Genomic DNA, 9,350 nt, shown 5'->3' with positions numbered 1-9,350 from the left:
TGATGAATTCATTAAGGCAACTCTGGTATATTATCATCCTCAACTTGACCTACGACATAATAATGAATTCATTATGGCAACTCTGGTATATTATCATCCTCAACTTGACCTTCGACATAATAATGAATTCATTAAGGCAACTCTGGTATATTATCATCCTCAACTTGACCTACGACAGAATGATGAATTCATTAAGGCAACTCTGGTATATTATCATCCTCAACTTGACCTACGACATAATAATGAATTCATTATGGCAACTCTGGTATATTATCATCCTCAACTTGACCTTCGACATAATAATGAATTCATTAAGGCAACTCTGGTATATTATCATCCTCAACTTGACCTACGACAGAATAATGAATTCATTATGGCAACTCAGGTATATTATCATCCTCAACTTGACTTACGACAGAATAATGAATTCATTAAGGCAACTCTGGTATATTATCATCCTCAACTTGACCTACGACAGAATAATGAATTCATTATGGCAACTCAGGTATATTATCATCCTCAACTTGACCTACGACAGAATAATGAATTCATTAAGGCAACTCTGGTATATTATCATCCTCAACTTGACCTACGACATAATAATGAATTCATTATGGCAACTCAGGTATATTATCATCCTCAACTTGACCTTCGACATAATAATGAATTCATTAAGGCAACTCTGGTATATTATCATCCTCAACTTGACCTTCGACAGAATAATGAATTCATTATGGCAACTCAGGTATATTATCATCCTCAACTTGACCTACGACAGAATAATGAATTCATTAAGGCAACTCTGGTATATTATCATCCTCAACTTGACCTACGACAGAATGATGAATTCATTAAGGCAACTCTGGTATATTATCATCCTCAACTTGACCTACGACATAATAATGAATTCATTATGGCAACTCTGGTATATTATCATCCTCAACTTGACCTTCGACATAATAATGAATTCATTAAGGCAACTCTGGTATATTATCATCCTCAACTTGACCTTCGACAGAATAATGAATTCATTATGGCAACTCAGGTATATTATCATCCTCAACTTGACTTACGACAGAATAATGAATTCATTAAGGCAACTCTGGTATATTATCATCCTCAACTTGACCTACGACAGAATAATGAATTCATTATGGCAACTCAGGTATATTATCATCCTCAACTTGACCTACGACAGAATAATGAATTCATTAAGGCAACTCTGGTATATTATCATCCTCAACTTGACCTACGACATAATAATGAATTCATTATGGCAACTCAGGTATATTATCATCCTCAACTTGACCTTCGACATAATAATGAATTCATTAAGGCAACTCTGGTATATTATCATCCTCAACTTGACCTTCGACAGAATAATGAATTCATTATGGCAACTCAGGTATATTATCATCCTCAACTTGACGTACGACAGAATAATGAATTCATTAAGGCAACTCTGGTATATTATCATCCTCAACTTGACCTACGACAGAATAATGAATTCATTAAGGCAACTCTGGTATATTATCATCCTCAACTTGACCTACGACAGAATGATGAATTCATTAAGGCAACTCTGGTATATTATCATCCTCAACTTGACCTACGACATAATAATGAATTCATTATGGCAACTCTGGTATATTATCATCCTCAACTTGACCTTCGACATAATAATGAATTCATTAAGGCAACTCTGGTATATTATCATCCTCAACTTGACCTTCGACAGAATAATGAATTCATTATGGCAACTCAGGTATATTATCATCCTCAACTTGACTTACGACAGAATAATGAATTCATTAAGGCAACTCTGGTATATTATCATCCTCAACTTGACCTACGACAGAATAATGAATTCATTATGGCAACTCAGGTATATTATCATCCTCAACTTGACCTACGACAGAATAATGAATTCATTAAGGCAACTCTGGTATATTATCATCCTCAACTTGACCTACGACATAATAATGAATTCATTATGGCAACTCAGGTATATTATCATCCTCAACTTGACCTTCGACATAATAATGAATTCATTAAGGCAACTCTGGTATATTATCATCCTCAACTTGACCTTCGACAGAATAATGAATTCATTATGGCAACTCAGGTATATTATCATCCTCAACTTGACCTTCGACAGAATAATGAATTCATTAAGGCAACTCTGGTATATTATCATCCTCAACTTGACCTACGACAGAATGATGAATTCATTAAGGCAACTCTGGTATATTATCATCCTCAACTTGACCTACGACATAATAATGAATTCATTATGGCAACTCTGGTATATTATCATCCTCAACTTGACCTTCGACATAATAATGAATTCATTAAGGCAACTCTGGTATATTATCATCCTCAACTTGACCTACGACATAATAATGAATTCATTATGGCAACTCAGGTATATTATCATCCTCAACTTGACCTTCGACATAATAATGAATTCATTAAGGCAACTCTGGTATATTATCATCCTCAACTTGACCTTCGACAGAATAATGAATTCATTATGGCAACTCAGGTATATTATCATCCTCAACTTGACGTACGACAGAATAATGAATTCATTAAGGCAACTCTGGTATATTATCATCCTCAACTTGACCTACGACAGAATAATGAATTCATTAAGGCAACTCTGGTATATTATCATCCTCAACTTGACCTACGACAGAATGATGAATTCATTAAGGCAACTCTGGTATATTATCATCCTCAACTTGACCTACGACATAATAATGAATTCATTATGGCAACTCTGGTATATTATCATCCTCAACTTGACCTTCGACATAATAATGAATTCATTAAGGCAACTCTGGTATATTATCATCCTCAACTTGACCTTCGACAGAATAATGAATTCATTATGGCAACTCAGGTATATTATCATCCTCAACTTGACTTACGACAGAATAATGAATTCATTAAGGCAACTCTGGTATATTATCATCCTCAACTTGACCTACGATAGAATAATGAATTCATTATGGCAACTCAGGTATATTATCATCCTCAACTTGACCTACGACAGAATAATGAATTCATTAAGGCAACTCTGGTATATTATCATCCTCAACTTGACCTACGACAGAATGATGAATTCATTAAGGCAACTCTGGTATATTATCATCCTCAACTTGACCTACGACATAATAATGAATTCATTATGGCAACTCAGGTATATTATCATCCTCAACTTGACCTTCGACATAATAATGAATTCATTAAGGCAACTCTGGTATATTATCATCCTCAACTTGACCTTCGACAGAATAATGAATTCATTATGGCAACTCAGGTATATTATCATCCTCAACTTGACCTACGACAGAATAATGAATTCATTAAGGCAACTCTGGTATATTATCATCCTCAACTTGACCTACGACATAATAATGAATTCATTAAGGCAACTCTGGTATATTATCATCCTCAACTTGACCTTCGACAGAATAATGAATTCATTAAGGCAACTCTGGTATATTATCATCCTCAACTTGACCTTCGACAGAATAATGAATTCATTAAGGCAACTCAGGTATATTATCATCCTCAACTTGCAGCTGACCATTTTGAAATCCGAAGTCCTTATGAAATTACATTTCTTGGATCAACCATTCGTTTTGTAGAAATAGGCTGATCCAACGTAATAGGAACTGAAAGAGTCTGAAGCCCACTGGGGGACTCTCTTCGGCTATTATGGGTATTAGGCAAAATAGTTCTGGGCACAACTTATAATATCAATGTGATAAGTATTCAAGGTTTTGACAAAATGTTGACTGATATGTGTTAGTGATTGAGCTATTGGCTCAAGAAGAAGATTAAGAAGAAGAAGAAGAAGAAGACGAGGCGAACCATTTTTGTAAGTCTCTGGTATGACTCGGCTGGGGATCGAACCCACGACCTCCCGTATCCGAGGCGGACGCTCTAACCACTAGGCCACCGGAGCGGTTTCACGTATCTTGTGCTATAGTCATAACACTTATGCATTGTGCTATTGTCAGAACACCTAAATATTGTGCATTGGTCGATAACACACGTGTATTGGTCTTTAGTCATAACACCTATGTATTGTGCAATAGTCATAACACTTATGTATTCCGCTATAGTCATAAAACTTAGGTATTGTGCTATAGTCATAACACCTATGTATTGTGCTATAGTCATAACACCTATGCATTGTGATATTGTCATTACACCTATGTATTGTGTATTAGTCGATAACACACGTATGTTGTGCTATATTCATAACACCTATGGATTGTACTATAGTCATAACACATAAGTATTGTGCTATAGTCATAACATCTAAGTATTGTGCATTAGTCCATAGCACACTTATCTTGTGCTATAGTCATAACACCTATGCATTGTGCTATAGTCAGAACATCTAAGTATTGTGCATTAGTCCACAGCACACTTATCTTGTGCTATAGTCATAACACTTATGCATTGTGCTATAGTCATAACATATAAGTATTGTGCCTAAGTCAATAATACACGTATCTTGTGCTATAGTCATAACAGTTATGCATTGTGCTACAGTCATAACATCTAAGTATTGTGCATAAGTCGATAACACACGTATCTTGTGCTATAGTCTTAAAACGTATGCATTGTGCTATTGTCATGACACCTAAGTATTGTGCATTAGTCGATAACACATGTGTCTTGTGCTATAGTCATAACACCTATGTATTGTGCTACAGTCATAACATCTTAGTATTGTGCTATAGTCATAACACCTATGTATTGTGTTATAGTCATAAAAATTACGTATTGTGCGATAGTGGATAACACCTGTGTCTTGTGCTAATACTTAGGTGCTATATTCAAAACACCTAAGTACTATGCATTAGTCGATAACACTTATGTATTGTGCTATAGTCATAACACTTATGTATTGTTGTTGTTGTAGTTGTTGTTATAGTGTTTAACGCCATTTGTCAGCACATGATAGGCTATACATGGCGGCCAGTAGTAATGGTGGAGGAAGAACTCGGTTGAAGTCCGACCCACGAGAAGTTAACGGCAAGCTTTCTCACATATCCACCTTGCCCGCGCCCGAGACTCAAACCCACGCAGACAGAGGTGGGATGGCAATTATCTGTGACGGAGAGCGCTTGAGACCACTCGCCACTCGGGGCCCCCAGCAATGTATTGTGCTATCGTCTTAACACGATAGTCGGTAACACCTAAGCATTAGTACATTATTCGAGAACACCTAAGTATTAGTGTATTTGTCGATGGCACCGAAGTATCGTGCGTTAGCCGCCATGGATTATGAATCATTATATTTGAGTATATGATTTACATTAGTGTGTTTTCGAGAAAAGGGGATGTCGCGGTTACCAATCAGTGTTATTAAGGGTATGTATCAAACGCCTGTTCCAAATTTATATTGTACGTACTATAACGTAAACAGTCAATATGAAGCTAAATATTGTTGTCATTTCTAGGTTCTAATTCGCCTGAATGAAACTTATTTATGATTAATCCATAATGCTATCTACCTTTATTTCGTTTGACCTGAATTTCAATTAAAGATGCCACTTAGTCTATCACTACCTGAATTGACCTTAAAGATAACGTAGTCGAAAACTACCTGAATGTAGAAGATTTGAATGTTGATTTTTAGTTTTGTCTCTTACTGCAAATTGCAACAATTAAATAGGAAAAATGGACAATAGTTTTTCCCGTTAACTGTTGGATAGATCACTCAGTACAATAACTGCCCGAAATGTATCATCCTTAACGAATACAATGCTTCATGAAAGTGTTAGGTGTGAACAACGACAGCTATGTCTCAGTAAACTGACATGCCCCAGACAGTAATTATTCAAAACCCAATACTACTGTCATGGAGACGCTTGGTTTAATCACGCAAACCAAATTTAGTGGAAGAAAATGGATTGTTGCAGCTAAAGATAAGTCCAGACACTAGACTTTATGATGCTCTAGTTGTATGGGAATAATGATGAACGGGAAATTAAGTCACTGTCTGAAACCAGAGGCCCATCCATGCCGTATCTATATAATAACTATATTGTTAAAAAGCAAAACACAATACAATATGGCAATATACAGAACACTACATAATAAGATTAAAGGATGTACCATGGCAAATTCAAGCTACCTAACTGATTTATGCTCAGTTGGAAAATGATACATCGGCTAGTGCAGTTACAGAGTTACCGTAAGTAGTGCATCTAATGACAAATATAGAAAATGGTGAACTTGAAAAAGGTGCATCCACTTCGGCGGGATTAAAGTACACATAAAACAATACTGCGAGAAAGTCTGAGAAAATTCACACTCCTGTCCCGTCAATAGCTCCTATCAATAGCACTATTCCTCCATATCAGCTATATGCAGTTATCGTGCTATCTGAACTGCCATGGCAATAAGTGGAGATGATAAAATCTCAGACTCTCATTGAATCGAATGATTAAGCTATCACTAGCCAGGAGGGTAATTATGGAATATGAATTAGTGTTAGTTGGTTTGAAAAGCAAGAAAACCAATTTAATTAACCGGTCCATTTGTCGATGGAACTGCAATGTTACAGATAAGCGGTAACGGCTTCATGCCTCATTCGTGTAACGATTACACACTATTCTTATATATCTATCTATATATATATATCTATCTATCTATATATATATATATATATATATATATATATATATATATATATATATATATATATATATATATATATATATACACAAAGGGTATTATCATTCGTGACTATAGTTAGCAAAGTTAGTAAGGGTGATTTATTTAATAACATTATTAAATACTAATCTTAAGTTCGCACTTAAAGAATGAGTGATTCAAGTGCGTGAATTCATTCATACAGTTCCAAGGTTGAGTTGTACCTTATTAAAATAAACTCACGTGATCCGATTTCAAGGACAATAGTTTTCAAAAACTTATGTCTGACATAATTTCTGATTGATTAACATCTAATCTGGTTGCCAGCTGAATTAATTCTACAAGGAATATGTTTCTTTAGGTTGCTTATGAAACTATGAGTTAGTTTTGCATATAATGGAGAATTATGACTGGGAATTAGGCTTACTTAGTAGAAAATACCTGTCTAGGAATTTATTCATTGAGGTGATTCATTTTTAATTTAGTCATTAGTTGTAATTTAAGTTCTTTAAATATTTAGATTAATTGGAATAAAAGCTGTCACATAAATACTGTGAATTCACCTAAAGACATTTATATATTCAATTGCTGTTACTGTACTACTGTGAATTTCTTTAAAGAAATTTTTGGGATTATATAATGGTGATTCATTTGTACTGTTGATAAATCAGCACATTACTGGACATCTTTCGGGATACCTTTGCAACTCATTCAGATTATTCGATACTTTTAGATTTGACAGATCATTTAGGACTGCTATGATTTATTTCACCATAATGTACGTTGATTATAGTTTTTTCACTTGTATTTTAGTTAAATCTACTTTATTTTAAATTTTACAAAACGTTTTGGTTTTGCGCACTTTTTATTACATAGTTCATACCATAGAGTTGTCACATTAGTTTGATGTATGATTCTATAAAATTATTTTCCCTCAAATTTCGTTTTTTGTCTATATGTATGTCTGTCTGTCTGTCTGTTTCTCGCTCTCTCTGTGTAAAAGAAGTAATTTTCACTTAGTGTCCAGCTTTGCTGAGTCTCAGAGGTCCTGACTTTCTGCATGGTTGCATTTTCATTACCTTGTTTATATCTTTATATCTTTTGTTATCGTTGATGATTGAAATAAAAATCGACGTGACTGATTTTTTATTGCCATTTTTTTTATTCAGGCTGCTAACTGGTCATGCAATGTTTTAATCCTGTTTTTAGACATTGTTCTAGATGAACTTCTGCTTAAAACTTTTGCCATAAATCCTGTAATTGTTGTATCTCATCAACTAGAGACCAAAGAATAAGTACACCTACAAATATTATTGCCAGACAGAATCCAGCCGCTCTTATTTAAAAGAGGAGTAAAAGTGTTACCAATTTATTTCCAAGCGGAGTGAAACCGTTCCCAGGGAATCCCCCACCCAATTAAAACTGGCTGTACTCTTTGTACTTCCTTTCATTTCTTTTACTCCTTTCCATTTCTTTGTACTCTCTTACATTTATATAGCGTTCAGTCTCTCGGAGCAAAGGTTGTTACATTTCAGGATTCTACATTTCTACATTCTAACATTCATTTCATTGTCACTTGCATATGCAGGATAGATAACGGTGTACCACGTAGCTTATTAAATATATATATATATATATATATATATATATATATATATATATATATATATATATATATATATATATATATATATATATATATATATGTGTGTGTGTGTGTGTGTGTGTGTGTGTGTGTGTGTGTGCATTTTCGTGCTTGTTTATGAATGGAATTGACAGGTTGGACTTGGAGTGGCAAGAGATTTAATAGTATCTTTGAATGGAAACTTGTGCCAACAGTAAACCTCAACATATTTTTCAAAGTATGATATAAATTTGCATAATCGCATAGTTTAATGTTTCTAGTAAATGTGTTGACAATAGTTTTGTTTTAGTCAACATTTGAAATCAGGTAACGAAGCGCTATGCATTAGCTCAAAAGGTTACGCATTGAAAGAATGTAAGTTTGTTTTATTTCTAAATTTTTTGTACTGTGTTAATAATCATGTAGAAGCGCACGTGATATCAGGGAATCAAATGTGAACTGAAAAGGTGAAAACAGATTAGTAATGTTGCAGTTTCTTCAATAACCATATCTGATAGCGGGCCTACTAACATCTTAAACAACTTTGTCAAACGTCATGTACTCGTAGGCACGAGTCAATTATTAGATTTTTTAAAAAAACTTTGCTTTATATAGTCTTAAACAATATTACCTGAAGATGACGTCATTTAAGAAACTAGTCTGGGCAAAGTCCAGACATCTCCGTTGTATGTAGAAACAATCTTGTCATGTTTAAGTTCGTAAGGCTTTGCTATCGTCCTTTAATGGTGTGGATTATATTAAGTCCCTAACGTAAGGCTTTGCTATCGTCCTTTAATGGTGTGGATTATATAAGTCCCTAACGTAAGGCTTTGCTATCGTCCTTTAATGGTGTGGATTATATAAGTCCCTAACGTAAGGCTTTGCTATCGTCCTTTAATGGTGTGGATTATATAAGTCCCTAACGTTACTTTTGTTCATGCATTGCTAGTTCTTCAGCTGTTTCAACAGAAACAGCTCTTAATTTTGACCAAAAGAAAACGATAAAAGTTACATCATCACCTGCCCAAAAGCATTTCAAATA

Source organism: Sinohyriopsis cumingii, chromosome 14 (genome assembly GCF_028554795.1).
Source record: "Sinohyriopsis cumingii isolate HCF-2022 chromosome 14, ASM2855479v2, whole genome shotgun sequence".
NCBI classification, from domain to species: domain Eukaryota; kingdom Metazoa; phylum Mollusca; class Bivalvia; order Unionida; family Unionidae; genus Sinohyriopsis; species Sinohyriopsis cumingii.
This window is presented reverse-complemented; position numbering follows the sequence as displayed.